This window comes from Battus philenor, unplaced genomic scaffold, assembly GCF_028537555.1.
Source record: "Battus philenor isolate CCGP_79_NKW_IND1 unplaced genomic scaffold, ilBatPhil1.0.hap1 SCAF_28, whole genome shotgun sequence".
NCBI lineage: Eukaryota > Metazoa > Arthropoda > Insecta > Lepidoptera > Papilionidae > Battus > Battus philenor.
The window spans coordinates 8039734-8065649 of NW_027181691.1; the positions used below are offsets into that span (position 1 = coordinate 8039734).

A 25916-nucleotide genomic window follows, 5' to 3' on the forward strand; every position below is an offset into this window, starting at 1 on the left:
GACTTTTTCTTTAATTCAGCTTCATATTTAAAGACATATAATTCGGGATAGGTAAGTAAAAACGATGTGAAATAAATTCAAAAATTCTATATTCAAACAGATATTAACACGTACTTTTAAATCGTCAATTATTTTAAGTAGTAAGCTACCACCGGCTCGGAATGTTGAACTGCTGAGCAGAGTTAGGTAGAAACTCAACAGTTGCTCTTTTTAAATGAAATTTAATAATGTTTGATGTATGCTTTACAATAATAAGCTGCAAGTGAGTCAACTAACAGAGTTTCATGTATTTCTTTTAATTTTAGACGTCACGTTCAGTTTTAAAGTGGATTTTTATAATATATGCTTATAATACTCGGACCCATTCACAATTTATTAATTTTTGAGGAAAGGCGCAATAGTTGTGTATTATTAATTATTATATATAATAGAAGCTATTGCAATAATACGAATTTCTTCAAAAATAACTTTCAGGGAATCTCTATCTTTTAAGTTACAATTTCTCGCAATTGTTTTTTTTAAATAAATACAAAAAGCGGTACCGCCCCATAAAATATTGTATACCTGATGAGTGCGAAATTTAGTGCTTTTATACAGTCACTTATTATTTATCTAGATTACCTGATCAACTGTCTATTTAGTATTTGAGTGTGAGCAACCCGCGTGCCTGGGCGGGCGTAATGGAGGGGCGCGCGGGGAGAGGCTCGCGATTGGCCCGGCTAGAGGAGCTACGGCTCACCTCAACAAGCAAGCCTTCGCTCCTCGATCAGTCTGTCTCCGACCGTTGCGGGCGAGCCACGTACCGCTTCAAATCCCGCCGAACCCGCGTGTGAACAACGCGAAATCTTAAATTAAATCGCGTGTGAAAGCGGTTAATGCTTTAGTGTTTTTCTTTTGCCACCTGTGACGTCATCATACATCGCCCCAAAGAGGTTTCGATACCGCGGCGCGTCAATATCGCGTCTACGTAATGCGATATGTTTGAGGGGTTATACGTTGAAATTTTTCAGCAAGAGTAAGTGTCCATAAATCCATTGTTGACGTTCATTGTATTGTTATAATGTGTCATTGATTGTAAGAAGATGTAAGGTAATTCATATGTACTCGTTTTTACGGGTGACATAAAAGGTTTTGTTAGATAACATTTTGTAATCGTATTACTAACACTAGTGTACAACATCGGTGGCGCTAATTAAATTAAATAACCACTGCATACGTTTGTTTGTTTTCTGTTATGTTTTTGTCGCATAGAAAAATCACCGGCTCTTTCGTCACGCAACTACATCACAGCTTAAAAGATTTATTTTTACGTTACAAAAGCAGATATTTGTTTTGACTCTAATAAATAGGTCTGCTTATTTTTTTTTCTTTATGGATCTACATAATATACTATTTAATTTAAATAAAGTAAAAAATAAACTTATGGTTACTAGTTATAATAGAAAATCGAAACTATTGTAAATATTATTCTATTGATTTAGTAGTTTACATGTGATGAAAATTCAATCATAATATAAATAAAGAAATACATTCATTGTAAGATTTACTATCGTAATCATATCAATGATTAGATTATTTTGCAAATTCTAAACACGATATTAACGTAATAAAAGACTTAAAAAGTAATATAATATAAAGTTAATTTTGTCATATTTATAAATACTACTGCATGCTGGCTATTGTTGGCTGCAAGGAGTTTAAACTATTTATTACGGTATAGTAGAATTATTTATTATATTTAGAGAGAATCGGAAAAAGTTGAAAATTATACTCGTAAAATAAGTTCAATTAATTTTTGTCCATACCCGGAAATAATAAAAAATCATTATCGATCTAATATTTACAATAGCCAAACAAAAAAACCGAACATTTTGTAATTTTATTAACCATTGTACAATCAAGTATTGGAATTGGTAAGCTAAAATATTACCAAATGTGAGCTCAGTCTGGTCACGTCTGTCGGAAAAATCGCAATGCTTATGTCTAACAACTAAATATCTAGCAGAAAAATGTCACTACAGACTTATGCCTACCAACCTAATGTGTGTCGTAACATTGTCACAGAGGACTTATGTACAACAAACAAAATACCTGGCAGAAAAATTACACCACAAACTTATGTCTATCAACTTAATATATGTCGGAAAATTCACAGTAGACTTATGTCTAACAACTAAATATCTAGCAGAAAAATGTCAATACAGACTTATGCCTACCAACCAAATGTGTCTCGTAACATTGTCACAGAGGACTTATCTACAACAACCAAATACCTGGCAGAAAAATTACACCACAGACTTATGTCTAACTACTTAATATATATTTGAAAATTCACAGTAGACTTATGTCTAACAACTAAATATCTAGCAGAAAAATGTCACTACAGACTTATGCCTACGAACCTAATTTGTGTCGTAACATTGTCACAGAGGACTTATGTAGAACAAACAAATACCTGGCAGAAAAATTACACCACAGACTAATGTCTATCAACTTAATATATGTTGGAAAATTCACAGTAGACTTATGTCTAACAACTAAATATCTGGCTAAAAATGTCACTACAGACTAATGCCTACCAACCTAATGTGTCTCGTAACATTGTCACAGAGGACTTATGTAGAACAAACAAATACCTGGCAGAAAAATTACACCACAGACTAATGTCTATCAACTTAATATATGTTGGAAAATTCACAGTAGACTTATGTCTAACAACTAAATATCTGGCTAAAAATGTCACTACAGACTAATGCCTACCAACCTAATGTGTCTCGTAACATTGTCACAGAGGACTTATGTACAACAACCAAATACCTGGCAGAAAAATTACACCACAGACTTGTCTATCGACTTAATATATGTTGGAAAATTCACAGTAGACTTATGTCTAACAACTAAATATCTGGCGAAAAATGTCACTACAGACTTATGCCTACCAACTAAATGTATGTAGAAATAATATTATAAAGGACTACTGTTCAACAACCAAATACCTGTCGGAAAAATGACACCACAGACTTATGTCTATCAATTTAATATATGTCGGAAAAATGATACTACAGACTTATGTCTAACAACCAAATATCTGTCGGAGAAATGACACCACAAACTTATGTTTATCAAACTAATATATGTCGGAAAAATTATACTACAGACTTATGTCTATCAACCTAATGTCTATCGGAAAAATTTATTACGGACTTATGTCTACCAACCATGTGTCTAAAAAAATCCAATACTTTTAATGTACCATATTCCATGAGACACGTTATATGTATGTCGCGCAATTTATCGTAAAAATGTCACTACGGTCTAATATCTCTTGACTAGGAAGTGTCATGACAGACCTATATCTAATTTTTGATGCACTGCATTGGATTAATCATATTTACTATAAAGGGTATCAATAATGAAATGCGGTAACATAGGCAAACTTTATTGACCGCTAGAGTTTTTATCCTCATAACATACTTAAAGGTAACCTTATCCTTTAGCTTGTTATTGTTGTAAAAGTATTTTTGTTTCGAAATGATTACGTCCGATTTTTTTGGTAACAGAAAATAACTATTGCCACCTAATCTTCGTTTTTAGTAACAAACTTCGAGGGCTATCTGAGCAATTTCGGCACATACTATTTTAATTACTGAATAAGCAAGCCGTGGCGTTCCGGCAGAAAGATCTACGAGAATGGAACTGAGGTTGTCACTCAGAACTCATTCAGCATTTCAACTCAAGGGTGCACGGGAGGTCCAAACACCGGCTTGCTCTAAGATAACTACCGCTATGAAAAACGTAAGCATTTTATTATACAATGCTAACTTTCTAAAGTACGAAAATGTTATTTAAAAAAGTACACGACGCGCTCAACTACACGAAGTTTCAATTAACGTGGAAGATAAACATTTATTGATATTCAATCATTATTGAAAATATATCTAATCTGTTATCTCTATTTAAGGTGACATTTATTATTTTAATGTCTACTCTCTTTATATTTGGAATAACTATGGTTTTTGAAAAATCATTTCCACCAATCTAATGTTTATCAAGGTTTTACGTAGATGATTTAAAACTCTGTGACTTGCATTTTTGTGTTTCAGAAACCTTAAATGCAGTTTAAAACTAGTGTCACAGCGAATATTCACGTAGAAATTTTTCCAGGCTTTGAAATGAATTGCTGTGAGCTTAAAATCTTGACCTACCTTTCTTTTATATTTATAACAATTGAGGACAAAATAGCCAGCAGAGTAAATAGCGCTACGAATAGTCGAGCTCCCGTATTGGTTGAACGTGACTAACAGATATTTTTTTCAATCTAGATGTACACGAAATAATCGTTAGTTTTTTCTTATTAAGCAGCAAGAATATGTACACAATTATTGTCTATAAGTGTCTTTTGTTTATTGTTGATGTGTTTATAATTAAAAATATTCCTAAAAATAAAAGTATTTACTATACATTGCATGTAATATTGTTTGTTGTACACATGACAGAAATTTATTATAAAAATTTACAAAAAAGTACAATGGGTCGTTTTAGCGCTCAAGGCAATTTCTTACAGCCATCTATAGTATGGTAAAAGATTGAGGACAAGCAGTACAGTTGACATGAACATATAAACATAAATATGAACCGGAAGAGAATAGACATGGTCCTGCCATCTGTATATTGCCAATAAAAAGTCGGCGAAAAACTTACAAGAGCTGTGCCAATTGTCAGCGGCCATGTGACTTGCACTTAATTAATCTTGTACAATATGTTAAATGTCAGATTTAATGTCAGTGAGCAGCATTGAGATTTAAACAGTGCCAGTCCAGCGGTAGAGGACTAAGTTTTGCGATGGTAGGTCGCGGGTTCTATTCCATGTATGCAGTCTTATATGATTCACAATCTTTGCATTAATTGTATAGGATTGCACTTACTCACAAAGAAGTTTCCAAAGGATGGGCAGCAGCGTCCTCTGCGTACCATAATAACACACTACGATTGCCAAGTGTGGCTATTGTGGCATATCCATCTATAGATATCTATGGGGGAAGCATGTGCCTTACAGTGTGCGTTAATAGGTTGCAATGACGAAAAAAAAATAAGAATAGTATAAAAGATACGATTATTTTTATGTAATTATATTTGTAGTATAACTGTAATTAATAAATTGTTTTTAACCAAAGAAATGTTTTGTACAATTAAATCGGTTAATTATGTAATTTTTCCGGGAAGGAACGAGTGAATGTAAAAAATTTTGCATCGGTCGAACAGCAAAAACCGCGTCAAAGTCGTTCCGGACATATTCCACATAACTCTTCTTTTAGCAACATAATTTTAAAATTAAATATTTACGCTTGAATACAGATTAATCAGAAAAAGAAAAATTGCTCTATTTTTTAATCAGAAAAAGAGTAAATGTGCAGTTGATGATTTATAAGGCAATTACTTTTAATTTGAAATTACAAAGAGCATTTAGTATGAAAATATCAATCATTTTAATTATTACTTCATTTGATTATTTATTTACCCTTTTTACAATATTTGTAATGGTGTACTTAATGTCTTTGGCCATTCTCTACAAGTCAAACCTCGGTGGTACAGCGAAAACTAGTAGGTAAAACCTTTTGTATTTATAACGAATATATGCTATAAACACTATACTTTTTATAATTTCTTATTAAACATACCTAAATAGCACGATATAATAGATACATAAAATACACTTACATATATACATATGCAATATACATAGTTCGTTATTAGACAGTTAAAACGATTCTTTCGACAGAAGTTCTCGAACCTTTTTATAATTGTACGGTTTGCTGACTCTCTAGTTCTGAGAGGAAGTTGGATACGTCTTGGACAAGAAAAGAAGAATGAATGAAGTCAGATTTGTGCGAAGGATAAAATAGTAAAAGATTATTTCACGAGCAAAGATATATCTCACGATTTAATCAAGGAATTGCAATTATGAAGTAGTAAGTAGGCGAAGTGTTAGATTTAAGTAAGGAATAGGGAGTAAGTTAGGGAACGAAAATTTATCCTCTCGCGAATGGTAACCATTTGATACTCAATCAAAGAGCAGTGACGTGGTCGTATTTTCATACTAATCGAATTCAAATAACACATATCAGCATAATCGATTATAGGAAGGTGTTCTGTACTAAAATATTGATTTGAATTTTAACCATCCTCTTATCATGTCTGGTATTGTCGTCAAATTACCAAGTTCATATCAACCGTATGATAACCTAAAATTTTTTTGACTCTATTCATTTATTAACAAAGTCACTTTAAATTGAAGCCGATCTAAAATTTCTTTACAAATTATTCCGTAATGGCTACAACTCAAACTCAATACAATATTTTAAGTAAATTGAATTTTAATGTAGCCCGTAGACCGCGATGTCATCCGGTTACCTTATTTATAACCAAAAAATACGAAACTTATTTTGGTCAAAATGTACATCTCTCATCGCAAAGCAAAATATATATAGTATAACACATATTATGAAATTGATGGAATTGGTATTGTTAACAAAGTCCATAAATTTTCGCATAGTACCCGAAAACTTATTAGGATGGATAGCTTAATATAATTTAAATAAATCGCTTATATTTGATTATAATTAATAATAATTGTTTATAATTACAAATATGTCTGTTGTATTATGTGGTGTATTATGTAATGTTATACCTTGAGAAATGGTTGCCCAGTGGTAGACGACTGAGACTTAGACGAGGGCCGCGGGTTCTATTACCGGGATACAATCATATTGATAATAACTAACACTATGTTCATTAATCATATAAATTTGCCAATGGTTACAAACAAGTTTCCAGAGGATAGGCATGTAGTGTCCTTTGTGTACCATAATACCATATTACGATAGCCAATACACTTGCCAAGCGTGGCGGATGTTATATCCTCTCATAGATATCTCTGGGGAAAGCTTGTGCCTTACAGTGGGCCTCTATAAGCTTAAACGAATTACAATAACTTATAATATAACTTATATTTAATAATTCAGGCATCTCTATGTGAGAGTATAATGATTAAATATTTACGTGTAGTTATATCTATTTTGTATGGAGCGGTTTTCAGGAGTATAATTTTGATTTAGTTTACATAATATTTCTTTCTCTTTTATTTCTATAATTCACATAATATTTTCCTCTTCAATTTATACTTTTATTTTACTCATTGAGAAAAGTTTAACTAGTTACATGATAAGCAACATATACAAGTTTCCTCCTTTAGTATGGTTTAGAACAGCATTTTTCAACATTTTATGTGTCATGTCCCACTTTAGCGTTTCTAAAACCTTGGGTCCATATATAAAAAAAACCTTTTTTTATATAAAAGCGAAAGGGTTAAACTGAAGTTGAGCCCATTTTCGAATTTTCGAATTTTAAAAATCAAATTGCTCCTCTGTGCGTGAGCTCCATGTTGGAAAACACTTATTTAGATACTGTGGACAAATATCATAATACTACAAAGATTTGTAACAAATTCTTGCAAAATATATTCTAATGTATTATATTTATTTAAAAGTTCCTTATTGTAAATTTGAGAATCAAAGAAATCGTTAAATAAAAGAAAACATAAAAATTTTTTGACCAAGTTATTTAAACTTATTTTTTATAATATACCTATAACTAATATTTATATTATTAATAGAGATATTTTATTATTGGTCTTTATTTCTATTCTGTGCATGTGTAACAAGCCTGTAACAAATTGTTGCAAATATCGCCTACTAACGTGACTATCCAACAAATGTAAATAGTTTCCCGTTAGATTTAAGATGAAATGATCATGATGCCATAGACATAAAGGCGACGTGTACCTTAATAATGTTATACATGGTGTATTTTTATTTTATTTTATTTATTAAAGTTTGCCATCAAAATTACAAAGTTTTGTACAAATACAGAACAATAAAAAAATAGAGCTAATTGCAATTTTAACGACAGCCAACAACATGCAGAAGGTTAATAAAAAAATAATTCGAAAATTAAAATCGGATCAAAAGGTATCTATTTACATACCAAAATGTAATTTTAAAAGTTAGTAGTTAATTATAATTCTTTAATAAACTATATAAAGCAGTGATACCCCAGCGAGCAGCAAGCGAATATATATTAACACCTTTAAAAGTTTTACACCAATAATCAATTACTCTGTATAATGTATATAAATGAAAATGATGTACTCAATAATGTATTATTAACGAATAGAACACAAATTTTAAAATGTGTTGTTATAAAAAATAAAAACAAAATGTCAAAATTATCTTCCGGGATCACATTACACGAAGAACGAAACAGACTATAGACAGATATAGCGATCGCGGCATCTTAATTCGCACTTTGAGTATTAATCATATAGGATTGCTTCTGCTCACAAACAAGTTTTCAAGGGATGAACAGCAGCGTTCTCTGCATACCATAATACTACATTGTTCTCACCAACCCGCTTGCCTAGTGTGGCGATTATGGTATACCCTCTCACAGATATCTATAAGGGGACGGCTATGCCTTACAGTGGTCTTCTATAAGCTAAAACGAATTATAATTAATCATAATATAATTTATGTTTAATAATTCAGGCATCAAATATTCATATGTATTTACGTCTATTTTATATGGAGCGGTTTTTGGAGAATATTTTAACAATAATGATATATCCTCCAAAGATATCTACTGTAAGAGATGCCATTGCCTTGCAGAGGGCGTCTTAGGGCTGTAACGACGAATCAACTTGATATATATCTTTATTTTATTACTACTACTACTACTCCGCTAGCTCAGTGACCCAAAGTGTGTCTTGGCCTCCGAAGCAAGAGACTTCCACTTTCCTCTATCTTGCGCCATCGTCTGCCATTGGCTGACATTCAATTCGCGCAAGTCTGCCTCAACTCGATCGATCCAGCGATACCTGGGTCTACCCACTGGTCTTCGACCCCTCGGTTTTTCCAGGTACGCTACCTTCACGCTCCGATCCGATCCCATTCGCTCCAAGTGACCAAGCCAGCGGATTCGTTGAGCTTTATAGTCGCCAATGATATTTGGCTGTGCTACTATAGTCTCAATTTCGACATTCTTTCGGAGCCTCCAAGATCCGTCTTGATTTGTCGCTGGTCCCAAGATCTTCCGCATGATTTTGCGTTCCGTCACTAGCAGTTTTTGTTCTTCTTTCAAAGTTAGCGTCCAAGCTTCACAGCCATACATCAATATTGGTCGTATTACGGTTTTGTAGATACGGACTTTTGTACTTTTGCTTAGGAGCCTAGACATTAGAACCTTGTGAAGTGCTGCTTGCGTTATGGTGCAGCCTAGATACCGGAACTTCACCACTCCCGCATATGAAACGTTTCCAACATGAAGGTCATCTCGTTGAACACGCTTATTCTTGTATCGTTTCATGTGGAGGTTTCATTTTATTAACTTGTTAAAAATTTGACCCAGTGACGGTTTCTATTTTCAATCTATCACAACTAATCAGCATCGATAGCGGGCCACTTCATTGAAATAAAAGTAATTTCATTCGTGACCATTGACGTTTGTGTTTATTTTTTATATGCGTCATAACTTATTGTATATAGTCTGTACGCTCTCGAGTACGTATCTTTGCCATCTTGACATTAAAACGAGATAATGCAGTCGGGCCGTCAGGATTACCGTTGTGATGTATTACGATATACACAATAATAACGTACATACGCATGCGGCTTTACTTGTAAATTAATGAATAAATATGATTTAGGCTAATCTGTGTATATATATATATCGTTCTACAAGATATCTTAGACTTTTTTGCATAATTTATATATAATCTAAAATTGTAATTTGCATAAAGCATTGAAAAGTTTTTGGTTCATCATAATGTGTCAACCTTTTTGTCAATAACATGTTTTATGTTAAAAACAGTTAAACTACATTTCATAAAAAGATATTGTGAATTTCTGGCCGGCTCTTCTTAGCAAATTAGCATTTCACGCCGATGGTACCTTACCATTTATAATATTAAAATAATCGACGATTCAAAAGTGCATCTAAATGTCTACTTAAGTAAAGATATTTTGAAATTGAATTACTTATTTTCGCTACACAAGTTTAACTATCATGGCACAGTTCTGTCTGTTATTGCTCTTGGTTAAGGCATGGCTCGTTTATGCTAATTTAATATAAATTTAACTTGATTAAGATGTAAAGATGTAACTGATGAAAACAGTCTCACATTATTGTTGACGGTAGCTAACTTGAACAACTTGCCTGGACTAACTTAATTCAAGACACTGGTTCACCTAGTTATACTGTACCTACACTGAAGTTACACTGTATTTATACTATATTTGTACTGCACTTTTCTTGTACTCATATTGTACATAGGGCTAAACTCATACTCCACTTGTACCATACTTATACTGTACTTATATGTTACTCATACTGTAATAACTTATATTGTACTTACGTATGAATTATAACAATGTCGCAGCTGCACAAAATGTGGAGAAATGAGAGAGTCATGTAAAATAGCTAATTTAAACTCGTCAATCCCTTAGTGAAGAGACGCCCGCAAAGTAGACAGATGGCTAAACTAAAGACTATATGCAGGTCTCGTCGAACACTATCGGAAATCTATGAAAAAAGTCTATGAAAGTCTTATGTCTATGAAAGTCTAATCTATGAAAGTCTTATGTCCAGTAATAGTTTCTAACTGAATACCTTAGTCTTTACAATATGTAGGTGCAAGTCAGAAACCTGAACATGAAGAAGGCCGATAGAGATTTAGCTTTCGAGATGTGGTGCTGTATTCTTCACGAACGAATCTATTCTCTCAATCTAAACATTAAAATCTGTCTTTCTCATTTCTACTTGCACATAGCCCCAAAAGATGGACATTACGTTGGACATCTGGTGGTGAAAAGTCAAAAGTAAATTTCCATGAGGACATAGTTCCATCAGATGGTTAGATCTAATTCGCTCGATACTTAATATTAAACTTTATGCTGCGCTTCACAATGAAATAGTGATTGGTGGTATAGCGTAATGTAGACGAAGATTACTCTTTGTTAAAAGAAGTATAGGGTTTGTGGCGTGTGGAGTATAAGGAGCGTGGTGTGTGTGTGGTGTGTTTTTTTTACTCTTCTCACATGTGTATTACTTGTGATACAATATTTTTACAAATGACGTTACTAAAGCAAGATTAAATTGATTATTTCTTTTATGCTGAAAGGTTGGTACAATACGATCAAAACTTTTGCCTGGTTGTAATTAAAAATCTTTTAGGATCATAATTTTTTTCCCAAATGTACTATATACACGTAATAAATGTTTAACGTAATTTGTAATTACAATTAAATAATATGTAATTATTTTTTTTTTTGATAATTATAATATTTATTATTTAATAACCACGTGCCTGTAGACGCGGCGTGAGTAGGCCTTCGGTTGGTAAGCTGACGATATAGTCTAGAACGGAGGAAGTCGCTGGATGATAGCAGCGCAAGGTCAGTCATCGTTTGGGAGAAGGCTTTGCCTTGCAGTGTATCTATATATCTAAAGAAAATTTAATAAGTGACTTCGGTCGACATAAAAACCAGTTATTAAAACATTATGCACGAGGATTTTTTTTTATTTTTGAAAAAATATTGGATCTAAAAGTATTTCATTTATTACCATCTCTGGTATATTCGTTTTATAGTGACGTAAAGCTTCGCGTCAAATTATGTGCATATCGATTTTCTAAGATCATTCGGCACGCTCGTAAACACTATGATTAACTAAATAACTACGCGGCCCTCGGTACGGGAACGTTAATGATGTACCAGATTAGGTATTTGTGTAATTAATTAGCGTTTGGTACGCGCCCGTACCCGATAAAGGCATTACGGAAATGTTATATAACGGAACTAATGATAAACTTATTACGTTATACGCAAACTTATATATGTATAAATTTAGCAATTTTTATTATTAGCTGTACATCTGTTATTAACGTTGATGTATAACAGATGGCTTTTAAAGCCTTATAGCTTTAAAGCGCAGCCCACGGACCAGCAAGCCCAGTGTAGAACGGCCTTACAAAAGGTAGGCAAACAACATTATCAATATTATCGAAAGTCCGTCTTTTTGGAAATTGAAGGTATGGCTATATATATCGAGAAGTGAATTCCCTACGGCTGAAATTATAAAGATAATAATGGTTGTTATGTTTTCGTTAAGCCTGTTTAACTATAATAGTAGAACACACAGACACACTCATGTGAATGAGTTGTGTGTGAAAAAAATAATTAAAAACAAAATTATCCTTCCGACACTATTGAAATAACAAGAAATATAGATTTTAAAAAATTGGCTTGGTTAAAAAAAAAATAAAAAATATATAATCCGAAAAAGTATATATATAACCAACCACCCACTTAGTCTTACATATAAGTACTGGAATCTTAGATATAATGCATTGGAACACTTAATAACACCTAAAATAAAAAAAAAACTCATATTGATTCTAGTTATCTAAAGCGAGTTAAAACTAAAATTTGTAATTATAAATTCAAACATCAACTTATAAACAAAATAGATGTTATGGTCTCTCCTGAAATATTGAAGGGATTTCAGGTGTGGCAATCTATTAAAAAATATTAAATATACATAGATATAATCAAATATAAATATTATACAGAAATATAAAATTAATTATCAAACCTACCACTTTTATTCTGGCCAGCGAGAAAACAAATCAGGTTTCCAAAAAAATAAAAGTAAATAAGCAGATGAGGATAAAGGCTTTTGTTACAATGTTTCATAACGTAATTCCCCACGGGGCGATTACGCTTCAATGTAATTACAAGTGACGATTAAAATGGCTTTTTAATTTGCTTTCAACGTTATAATATTGGCTAGACGTAGCTACGTATGTTAGTTAGATTGAGCTGTTTGTAAATGTCCGTCACCCTGGGGTGTACACTGGTATTAACCGGATTCAATTTTATCGCTAGTGAGTACCAGACCTAGTTTGCTCTGATGTAATTTTTAACTTTACCAGTTTATGTTCTCCTGGTCGATATTTTATCACACAAAATTAATATAATAGAACGGCCTTTGAACAACACTTTTATCATCCATGTGTAAAGAAATTTAAAGATGCGTTTACACGTGGCAAATTTTTAAAACGGTTCCTATGAAATAATTAAGTTTTCTTTCTTACGTTCCAAAATCGGTTTTCTTAGATTCACTCATTATTTAAGCTTTTTTTTCACATTATTTTCAACTAAGGATCTTTCATAGTGATAGTTTGTGTGTGTACGCTATAAGAGGAATGCCGGAACAGTCCAATTTACGTTACTTACGTACGTAAAAACGTAACAGGAGATTGATTTTCTGATATAAAATAGAATCCTACAACTTAAGATTACGAGGGTTCTAAAAGACCCCCTTATATAAGAAAAGCCAGTAGTATTACAAGTTAAATAGAAAGAGAAATAGAAACAGGTCTACGTATGATAGATTTCCAATAGGACTGACTTCATTTGGCCTGCCGACGCTTGATGAGTTCCAATCACCTTAATAACGTCTTCTGTTCACCTTCTATGCGGAAATTCTAAGCTGTGCTAACCAATGCGTGGTATAGTGAAGATTTCAGGTACTTGAACTCTAAGCGGTCATTTATTCTGCGCATCATTTGTCCGTGTTATTTTCATAAAAGCACAATGTCTCGCGAATACAATATGGTTAAAGGTGTGATGTTAGCTAAGTAATTTCTGTGAGTTGTGACATAGATTGCGGTTTCCGGTCGGAATATGCCAACAATTTATTTGAATTTTAGTACTACAAATGTTAATAGTTGGGAAAATGTAACAATGGACTGACAATTAGGAAAATACTTCGTGATTCTCTATCAGGCCTATCTTCCAACAATAAGATTAAAATGATTTCATTTATATTTGTAAGGTTATGTATGGTGTTGTTTTCTTCTATGACTTTCATAGCTCGAATTGTTCTAAACTTGTACAAGGTGCATGGATTCAGATCTGTGAGCTAAACATTAAAACGCTTGAGACTTTAAAAATGGATAAATAGGCATAAAAGGCAAAATCTAAAAAGGAATTTTATTTAATAAATCATTTTACGAAAATGTTCTCCTCTACTACTCTACGAATTACTTGAATGTAGGTCAGAACATACACGTATAAAGCCTATTGAAAACAATACCTAGTTATTAAACTGGTAGCACTGCAAGTTTCACGGTTGAGTCACGCGGTATATCTAAATTGAGGTGCAAACTGAACTTTGGACTTTACTTGTTCACTAATTGACTTTCATGCCCAACGAAATAAAGTCTCTTAAAGTACCAGGGTACCATAAACAAAAGTAATCAAACTGTTCGAAAAGCAAGCACGTGCATCGACACAATAATGAGGTCTGAGTGTTAATATGTATATATTTATTCAGTAGAGTTTCCCCAAGCTTGTAATATGTATTTTTGTGTGTAATATGCTTTCTTCATTTGAAACTTTAGAGAAATAAGGAGAAGTACTTTTACTAAAATTTTCTGTTGTGATTTCTTCTAAACAGAAATTTTTTTGATAGTATTTTTATTAATAACTGTCAAAAGTCTTTTATAAACACAATGAAAATAAGACAATTAAACGTTATATCTTTGTCAACCATCACGATGTACGGGTACCCATGAGATTTTCCACCCCTCTGTAAAAAGAAAATCAAATCAAATAACACGATTCATAAGTGGCATTGTGGAGTAACTGATTTTTTATAAAACTCTGTTAAAAATTTAATTCGGCCTGGTGTTTGTCTATGATATATTAACGGGTATAACGACGGGATACTAGTTTTTTTTTGCCATAAAGAAGTATTCATTATTAATTAATCATAAAAAACTGATGATTACTGGCATTAAACAACGTGTGTAGCTGGCAAGGGAAAACATATTTTCTAAGAATTTCGTATTTTCAGCTTTGGGATGAAAAAAATTGTTACAAGCTATATATATACAGGTATATCTAATGAATATTTTTTTTTCGCGTTTTATATGAAAATATAAGACATATTTTTTAAAATTTATTATTATTATTGTTACATGATGCTGTTGTTGTAAAAATTTCGAGACTTCTGAGAAAAAAATACGGCAAGAATATTTGACAGTGTTGTTTACACTGCCGGTAGAATTCTAAAAGCTTTTTAAAGTTGGATCTAAAAAGTAAAGTCATTTTCGAGTCAAGAAAAGCCTTATTTCCCCGACCGATTACATTCGTCTTGCTATTAAACCATATAAAACGTAGCCTGTGTTAATATTTATATCACGCTAGAAGATAGCAATTCCATTGCAGCTGATATCTAGCGTAGCGACACGGCATCTTGAGGATATTGAAGATTACCCATATCCTCATTACAACCAATCATTATTACCATGATGCATGGGCATGTTTTTCTAAGGAAGATATCGCACGTACCTTGGCTTCTTGTAAACTATTATACGACTTTGTTATATGTAACAATGTTTTATAAGTGCATATAGTTTGACACGTCAGAAATATTTATGACATGTTTTTTATTTATATACATAATACCAAACATAACATACATAAAACAGAACAGGATGCCTATCCTAAAATTTCTGGAGTGAAGACCACGGATTGTTAGCGCAGCGAATGATGTCCACTTACTAGATTGACAGACCTTGATAAGTTTGTCAGGAAATGCTGAATGCTGGTCGCTTCCAATGGGTTCTATAGGAAATTATTAGGAGAGGCCGGGGGAGGTGCTGAACATGCATCACATCCCACGATTAATACGATGATGATGATGTAATTGACTGCTGGATACGATATAATTTGTTGTATATCACGAGATATATTTCTGTTATCTCCACGTCTTGATTTATACTTCAATTTCAACTCGGTCTTTATGGCCCCCGCTTTTGAAGGGCCTTCCGTAATTCCTCTGTCTTGGGTACACATGGATTAAGTAAGAAAAGGACCAATATTTAGCAACTTCCGCACACAGAGTCCTGTGTTTGGCACTAATCGGTGTAACATAACTCTTTAAGATGCCCCGTGGAGGGGTGAAACACGTGTTGAGTGATTTGACGGTGGCAGTTGTGTAATTCGCATTGTTTGCCGCATACGAATTTATCAGCGGGCTAACGGGCGGTGCACCTTGTTGCACGACTACCACTGCATGTGCCGAAGTGGCTAAATATTGGTCCTTTTCTTAATTAAGATGGACTTCCGCAAGGTAACGCCTGATTCCATTAAACACATGGACTAGTTTTACAAAACTTTTTTTAACATATTTCATTATTTCCGTTCTTGCCTTTTTTCCTTCTCAACGTCATTTATTTATCCATCTTTTATTCTTCACAAATTCTTCCATTTTTTCCTAATACTTTTATTCGTCTTCTCGCCTTCGTCGCCCTTCTGGCAGAATACTACAGGTTTACTTGTTACTTTGTTTCACTTTATTTTTATTGTTTTTTTTATAGATTTACATTTACATTTATTAATAATTTATTATTTATTTTTCACCTACTTGTTCCTTTTAATGTTGTGTCGTATGACCCTTCTGCAGTACCATAGAAAGATCCCGCTAACCTCCTCGTTGTCCATAAGTGAAGCGATGTGCTTTTCTTCGAGCCCTTGATGCAACCGAAACTGGTAATCCGTAGAAACTCTCTTGAAATATTATATTTTTTGAATTTGAATATTGAAATTCAGCCTAAGATAAATAAGCCTCTTATGGGATTTATTCAGACTAGGACGCGATTTGAGCACTTTAAGCTGTATTTAAGTTATAGAAAAAGATAATTTTGGTAATATTATACAGACAGTTAAATTAGTCTCTTATTCATTCTTCTCTTGATGTTTATGAATGATACCTGTAAATGATCGTAAATAAAAAATGATGTAAATAAATAAATATAAAACTAATTAAATAAATATAACAGTAAGAAAGTTTATGTAACAAAATCTTAAAAGTTATTTGGAATTAAACAAAAGTGTTGCTGTGGAAATAAAGAAATGACATTTAAAGTTTATTATTCATCGTTATTTCCATTTAATCATTAAATGAATTACATTCTCAATCACAGCGAGTTTCGCTATTTTTACAAAAACAATTTGTTTTGGCGGCCATGTCACTCGCCTTTACTTACATTGCCGTTTATGGAATGTTGTTCAGAACTACATTGAATATAAGAACGCCGTTTACATAGAAGGCTATTCTTTTAAAAAAAAATAAAAGACGTTATTAAACAAATTTTGTTCGTTTAATATACATCAATAATAATATAAGATATACATTTTTTTATATTTATATATTTTATATATTTCCAATATATATAAAATATATCTGTGTCTGCAATAGTTTGGTTTGCGTACTGCGTGTTAATTATTATCAAGCTAAATAATTGACCTTTTATTTACATCTAAGATGAAATATAGTCTCGCAATAAGTTTCCGAAAATGTCAATTACAATATATTAAAAGAATCTTATGGTAAATTGTCCTTAAATATAGAAGCCGTGTCGCGTTTTCATGGTGAATATGTCCACTTGCACACACACTCGATGCACGCACGCACATAACCAAACACACACCAACAAACAAGCACGAGCGCATGTGATGTTTACACAGGTGCACATGCACTCGCTTACACATACGCGAACACACATATACACAGAAAGAGAAGGGGGTGAGAGGGAGAGAGAGAGGGAGAGAGAGTGAGAGATAGAGAGATGCATACGCTCATACCCACATTTTGTTTTTTTCATTACTTTAATATCCAAAATAGTATGAGTAATAAGTATTACTTTATACTTATTACTATTAAATTATTATTTATTTGATAAATTTTGTCAAGACAGCTACAAAAAAAAACTTTGCAATTATATTACATAAATTTCTCCATAATGTTTGTCGATCGTATTTCTTATTACTAAATCACATTTAACATAGCCTTTATGATATTAAAACTATCTTAGTTCTATTTTTTTTCTGTTTTTACATAATATGTTCATCATCTTAATATATACAATATCTCAAGTAAACAAATTAAACCAGCTTCATCGTCCACATAGATTTACATATATAAATGTTTATGTATATCTTGTATCGTTCTGAAAATAAATTGAATAATAATTCCAGACTATTTGCCAGAGCTGTAAGAATTTCAAAGCCATTAAAATTTGTATCCGGCAATTTATTATAAGAATATTGAATTTTTAGAATGAATTATATACGGTATAAACATTTGAGCCGTCGATTGAAATCGGGCGGAAAAGTCGATCAAGATAATATTTATCTTTTTAAGTACAGTGGAACGCTTCTTAGGGTTGACGGTGTGTTGTTTAAAAAAAACATTGGGTAATTTTTAAACAATAATTTACTACATAATAAACTTGTTCAATTACAGCAATGTTTTTTCGTTCACGTTCACATTATGCTTATAATTACCTATATATTTCATAAACTTACTTTATGTAATTATGGAGAAGCGTTTGTAGTTACTGGCTACTGCATAAAAACTTTTTAGAGGTAATTTATTATTGCTCTTTCGAATTGAAATTCGAACGCTGATTTAAATTTTGACGCTGTCAGTGAGAGAGACGCCATTGTTGTTAAGTCAACTATAATTGTAAATAATGTCTCTGTAATAAATTATATAAATATAATGCGTAAATAGGTGATTTTTTATGCAAAAAGTATGTAAGTGTTTATTTTTGTTTTTGAATAAAAGCGTAAACTTTGGAATATTTTCTCTCGAGTCCAAAATTTGTTACTAAATATGAAACATTACATATTAAATTAAAAGCCTTAAGATTCTGGAGTGAAGACCATGCATATATATATATATATATATACATAATATATATATATATATATATATATATATATATATATATATATATATATATATGTATGTATATAGATAAATACGTCGTGTAAATGCATATTTTTCTGATCAAAGAGGTCATTAGGCTTCATTGGCGAATTTTACTAGTCATCGAAAAATCAGGTTGAATTAAAAAAAATGAAATAAATTGGTAATAAGTAAATTGGTTTTGGTTTATGGATATATACATATGAGAAATAATATATACATATATATACATATATATATATAAGGTTCTCAGTGCGGTGTATAACAATTGTACGTGTATTGCATGTCCATAAAAACTAAGCTGATTTTCACACGAAGTGGCACACAATCTAAATACGAGAAGCATTATAAACGAGTGACAGGTCAAGTTGAGATCCACTCGTGAGGACCCTTGAGGGTAGTCACTCCATGGAGCGTCTGCCAAAGCGATTTAACAGCTCGGCGACCTCCCAATATAAGGCTAAAGATTCCCCCGAAAACCCTGAGACTCTGCGCTCTGTCGTCTCGAACCAACGAATCTACAGATGCAATTTTGGCAGCAGTGTGTGCGGTCCAAAGAAAAAAATAAAAAAGGATAAATAAAACATTTTTTTATGCTGGACACTTGACTAGAATAGAATTCCAGTATAAGCTTCTATTGGTAGTTTAAAAAAAATACTTTGTGTGCTAAGGGTTACTGCGACGTAAAAGACTTCATAGCACACTTGGAAATGATGATAATTTGCTTATTTTAATTTTCTTTGGTTTTATGTATCGCGTTTTGATTGTCTCTTACGATTTTACTTCCTAATTTTGTACATTTGTTTTAATATAACTGGGAGTTTTATTGATTTGTTATTTATTTAGTTGTTGTACAGTTTATGTCTTACCCGACCTTTTTTAATTTTTATTTCTTTTAAATGTTTATTGCACTATTTCTCTATATTACTAGAAGTGTACTAAAAGTGGAGCGACGGTCCTCGCCCATAAGACATGCATTCCTCTCTTCTACTCAGATTCCAGCTTCTATTTTGATATTCTTTTGAAGTCCTCCAAACACAGGACTCTCTCCGGTCACAGGGTAACAGGTGCACGATGGACTCTACTTAAGTTTAAACCTGTGCAGGTGCTCGGCGAATCCCCTGTGAGCTTTCTCTATTACAATTTTTAATGAAAGGTACTTCTGCATTGCTAAAAAATGATGCTAAAAACTCTGAGTTTATTTTGCTTGTCCTTTCCAGGTCTGAGATCTTTATCATCCGAATACGTCGAGACTCAGTTTGACGTCAATAAGAGATGTAATCTATTTTGAATAAGATTTTATATAAGTAAAAATACTATGCATTATATTGAAGGTTTCGATTAAAATCAAACGTAAGACTCCTTAATGATAACGCTTATCTTTTCAGTACACCGAAACTGTTTATGAACGTAAATTTTTTTAATATAAATTGCCCTGTGAGTTTTATGAGTAAAAACGTTAACTTTAATTATTAATTTAATTTTATGTAGGTATTTTTACTTCTGTTCTACTTTTAATTAGTTGAAAGGTTGAGTGACAGCGAAGTTTCAGGTTCTGTTACTTGACAACCTGACAGAATCAGCAATAATTGAATTTTAATATTAATTACGTATTTGTTTCATTGTCGTCATTTCAACCCTACGCCTACTGCAAGGTATAGGCCTCTCCAAAAGTATCTATGGGAGGATATATAATCGCCGCGCTTGGCAGGCTGGTTAGCGAGGGCAGTATGTTATTTTGTTACGTTTTACGAGGACGTTGTTCTCCATCCTTTTGAAACTTGATTGTAAGCAGTATCAATCCTATATAACTAATGCACAGAGCGTGATCTATATAAGATTGTATCTCGGGAACTGAACTCGTGTCCTATGAACGTATGTCTCAGTCCTCTTTCGCTAGGCCACCACTGCTCTATTATATTTATAAAAGGCGATTGGTTATAGGTGGAGTTTTTTTTTTTTTTAAATAAGTAAATGTACGGATGGTTTGCTGCTGATTAAAGTATGCTAAACAATTACCAAAAATCAATAGTTTTAAAAATATTAAAGAAGCGTTTTCAAAATTCGGATTATTATATATCAAACATAATTATTGTTTACTATCTGTCCTGGCAGACTATAATACCGGAAGTTATTGGCGACAGGACATACCAGGTATTCCCTTTGAAATAATAAGTTAATGTAAAAACCACTTAATATTGTGATTGGAGATAGGTGTAAAAGCTTTATACGCCTTAAACCATTTCAATGTATTTAAAAAAGGAACAGAAGCAAGGAGTTTAATTAAATATCAATAAAAAATATGCTTTAAATCAATCAATAAAAAACGACTTTTACTATAAAATTGAAGGTAGGGTCGTTCTTTGTTTAAAATATTAACGTGAATATTTTTTTAAAACTACCAACCTAGAAGTACTCAATCAAAAGCTAACTCTCGTACAATATGATATTGAACCTTAATAAAAAGTTTCAAAATACAAGTTATCAGAAATATATGCCCTCCATTTCAAACAAGGAAAACTATCTTACAGTGAGTATATAACAGAGTATATGTTTATTAAAAAATATTTTTTTTTTAATTTTCCCAGCGTGTCAACCCTAGACGATTATGATAACGAGGGTTGACAGTATCACTTAATGTTAATAACGCTTTCATTGAATGTCACTCAGAGACTTTGCTAAGGGATCATTTTATTTGTAGCTATGTTTCTTTTTGATTTTAGGTCATCTAATTGTTATATTGACATTGATAAGAATGTTTATAATTGATTTGCCTTTGTTGCATCGAAATCGTTTCAAAATGCAGTGCACTGTTCTACTATTAAACAATGTCATATATAATTCCAATTATTATACATGCAATTAATTTGTAAATATTTACCCATCAGACGTTATGATCATTTCAATCCAAGGACCTCTTCTGATGGACATAGGATTCTTCCGTACATTAATGGGGGGGTCCGTACATGAAAGAAAGTAGACATCCAGTGGATTGGCATATAATAGTGGCAGTGAATAGGCCACATAACTCGCAGAATAGCTGGTTGATGAGTCCTTAAGGTTTTACAGTTAAGATTACGGAATCGAAAGCAGTGCTGAGCAATGGTAGCCCATCGGTAGGGGACTGAGACTCGCGATCGTATGTCTTATAGGACCTTTAAGGATTGCCATTGCTTACAAACAAGTTTCCAGGGGATAAGCAGCAGAGTTTTCTGCGTACCACACCACACCGCGATCACCAACCCACCTGTTTTAAATGTCTATTTTGATATATCTTCCATAGATATCAATGTGGCAAGCATATACCTGGCAGCTGGCGTCTATAGGCTTAAACGAAGACTCGCACGCGAAGCGTAAATGTACACCTAAAACATGTACAGACGAACTCGTGAATATCGTCGGAAGATGCTGGAAGATGCTTTCAATCGGTTCTATTGGAAACTTGAAAGAGGCTTATGCCTATGTCTAGCAGTGGCTATTTTAGGGCTGAAATGATGATCAACTATTTAAAAGTTGATAAGAATTATTTTACTCTTATCGTTATACATCCATCAATGAATGTTTGTCTGTATGTCCTTTATACAATCGTAGACTATGCATTTGATCATGTGATGATCCTTAGCAAAGTTATTGTGCATGAGCTTTCAAAGGTTTGTAAGTTGATATAACCAAATTTCGACATATGGCGCCACTGTCATTACAATGATTTTCAAACGTTCCCGTGACAGTTCATACTGATTTAAATTGAAACGAAAACAGCTGACGAATGATTAGGTTTTGATTTGTGGGTGACATAAGAATTTATAAAAATCATGAAATTCATGACCGACTCACATAATTCAAAATAAAATCTAAATATTTTTTGTGTTCAATTCCACGCAGATGAAGTCGCGGAGGAGGAGCTCGGCTAGTATGTTATAAATATTTGTACTTTTAAATGCCTATAAAAGACCAGGAATACTTCTAGGAATACATTTTAATGATTAAAGAAGTCATTAATATATATATAAATATATTATCTCTATTATTGACGGTCAATATTGAAAAATTATGGCAAAAAAGACTTCTTATTTTAATTATATTATTGAATTTTCCCTTTTGGCTGCAAATGAGTACCACAGGACGGGGATAGACAGAATCAGCACATGAATAATTAATATAAAATCGCTCGGCTAAAGTAGGAGACGTATATATCGATCGTCTTTCACTACGACTTTCATTCGTCGCCAATCTAATTTAAGACAATTCTTAATACGAAATTGAATTAAGAATCCATTATATTCTTTTAATTTTATTACTTAGACGAACCGACTAAATTCCTGTCATAATTTTCACAGAAGTGAAAGAAATTTAATATATTTTTTTACTTGACATGAATTTATTATAAAATCTAGTTTATAAACTAGAACTAATTATAAATTTATTAATTCTTAAGGTGAAAAGCACAAAAAATAAAAATGAATTGTTGTGAAATTTTATCAGAAGATATAGTTTTTTTTTGTATAGAAATAACTTTTTTATAACGAACCTCCTTGTTTAATAACTTTTGCCTATATCTCAACTGACATAATCAGACTTAGCGCAGTCTTCAGGTTTCGCATTGTCTGTGACTCTATAGTCATTGACTTAATGGCTTCGTTGCTTCAGTCCGTTGACGCCCAGTGCATGGCATAATATTTCCTCAAAGATATCTATAGGGCGATATACAATAATCGCAACATTTGGCAGGCGGCAATCGCAGTATGGTATTACATAGTGATTACAGTAATACCCCGCTTTACGCGACCCCGTTATACGCGGTTTCACTATAACGCAAATTGCAAATTTCGCGCTCAAATGCTTCGAATTACGCGAAAGAGTGCTTATAAATATAATGAGTCATCAACTTCTCTTTGGTATCTTGACCATCTGTCAAACAATTAAAAACAATGTTGGGTGTTATGAACATATTTTACTAGAACGTAAACAAAACGTTACCCAAAAGACAATAGATGTATTTTTCCGTAAAAAACAAAGAGTATGTATTGCATAAAGTGTTCCTAGAATTAAAGTTATTGATTAAAATGATTTGTATTTTTTTGTAATAATTTTTGACTATGTTTAATCATAAACTTCGTTATACGCGAATTTCAGTTAACGCGATTTTTTTTGGAACGTATCCCTCGCGTAAAGCGGGGTATTACTGTATATAGTATAAAATTAATGCTCAAAGTGTGAATTATATAATATTGTATCCAGGGAATCGAACCCGCGACCTGCCATCGCAAGTCTTAGTCCTCTACCGTTGGGCTACCACTACTCGCTCAAGCTCACTTTAGCTAACTTATTCAACATAAGCTTCTTCATGCTTAAACTGATGAAAATATGACTCAACAATGGGAAAATCATTCTCAATTTATTCATCAGTTTGGCTGGAGTAACTTATCTCGTGACATCAGCATAAGTTTTATTAACAACACACATATTAAAGCGACTGGAAAGTAATGTCGTTTCTGTCGACATATCTTACAGAAAAAAACGATCGAGTTTTACCGCTCCGGCATTGAAAATTTGTATACTAGATGGAAAAAGGTAGTTCATAACGAAGGTGAATATATTGTTAATTTGAAATAAAAACTTGTTAACAATGTAGTCGTGTGAATATAACTTAAGAAAGCGACTATACTTTCCGGTTCCCGTAATACGTAGTAAATTGTTATGTATACAAAAATAAAATAGTGTATCTTAGGAACAATGTTTATTATCATCGACATCATAGCCCTGAGCATAAGACACCCAGTGCTGAATATGGTCCTCTCCCATAGATTTGAAATGAGAACTGGTACTGTTGTTGAACTGTTATTGTTGTTGTTGAGAGGGCGTCCTGCATTTTGCGTCTTCCGATGACCTTAACAGGTACTTCGTACGCTGTGCTTGCCAATCTGTAGTCTTCACTTCGGAACTTTAGGAACCCGGCGGCTATTTGTTCTTCGCGCTATGTAGCCTGTCCACTGTCAATTAAACTTATAAATTGGCAGGGCTATATCGGTTATTTTCGTTCACGAATACGTCATCTCTGATTTGACTTCGTAAAGAAAACGGAGCGACTTTAAAGTTATCATTGAGGGTAGAAATGTGAGAAAATATTAATAGTATCTATAAATAAACGTTTTCTTTATTCATTTATTTTCAACTTAGCGATTAGGTAGGAAAGCTTCTTAATGAAAGTCGTTCGTAAAATTTTCAACGTTGCTGTTCGCATATAAATAACATCTGATTTAATATTTTCGCCGATGGAAAACGAGTCTTTCAATATTAGCGTCTATAAAATATTATTTCACGTATCTTCAATATTCACGAAGAAATACAGTATTATTTATGGCATATATAGAAATCATTGAACTACAGATATTTTTTTATTAATTATACGTATGTATACTTATACGTCAATTCAGTCCATGGACGCCCACTGCAAGGTATAGGACTCTCCCAACGATATTTATGGTGATTGTGCCATGGACACCACGTTTTGGCAGTATGATATTACGGTAAGCATAGAACGCTGCCGCCCATTCTCTAGAAATTGGTTTGTGAACACTGGCAATCCCATATAATTATTATACAAAATATGAAATATATATCTATAGGTATAATACGAAGTAATACGACATATTATACTCTTCGAAGAACGGTTCTGGGCAAAAATTTGCCGATATCAAGAATCCACAGAATCAATAAAAGTGTCAGTGATGTATTGGACTTGCACTTTGACAACATTGCCAAATTGTGTTAAATGATTTTGGAGTTTTCAGGACAATAATCTAGGCTTTTATTAAATAAGTTGTCTTTATTTATTATTGTAATTATAATTACGCACTATACTCTATTTATTATAAGTATATATGCTGTATAAATTTGTATGTGTCTGTATATGTTTGTATATATCTTCTGTCTATATGTACACGTAAACCACCCGCCATTTATCCTTCTACCGTTTCCATACTATGGTTGCCTGTAAGAAATTGCCTTGTGTGATAAAA

The 25916-nt window shown here is 32.6% G+C and overlaps 1 protein-coding gene across 2 annotated transcripts in view; it reads left to right on the plus strand.

The window, feature by feature from the left end:
* The first annotated feature begins 821 nt into the window (after positions 1-821).
* The window catches only part of LOC137925879 (cGMP-specific 3',5'-cyclic phosphodiesterase-like), a 139904-nt gene continuing 114809 nt past the window's right edge, over positions 822-25916 (plus strand). For both annotated transcript variants that reach the window (XM_068769353.1, XM_068769352.1), the window contains exon 1: positions 822-1015. The gene's annotated coding sequence lies outside the window, so the exon portion shown is untranslated. The remainder of the gene's footprint in view (positions 1016-25916) is intronic.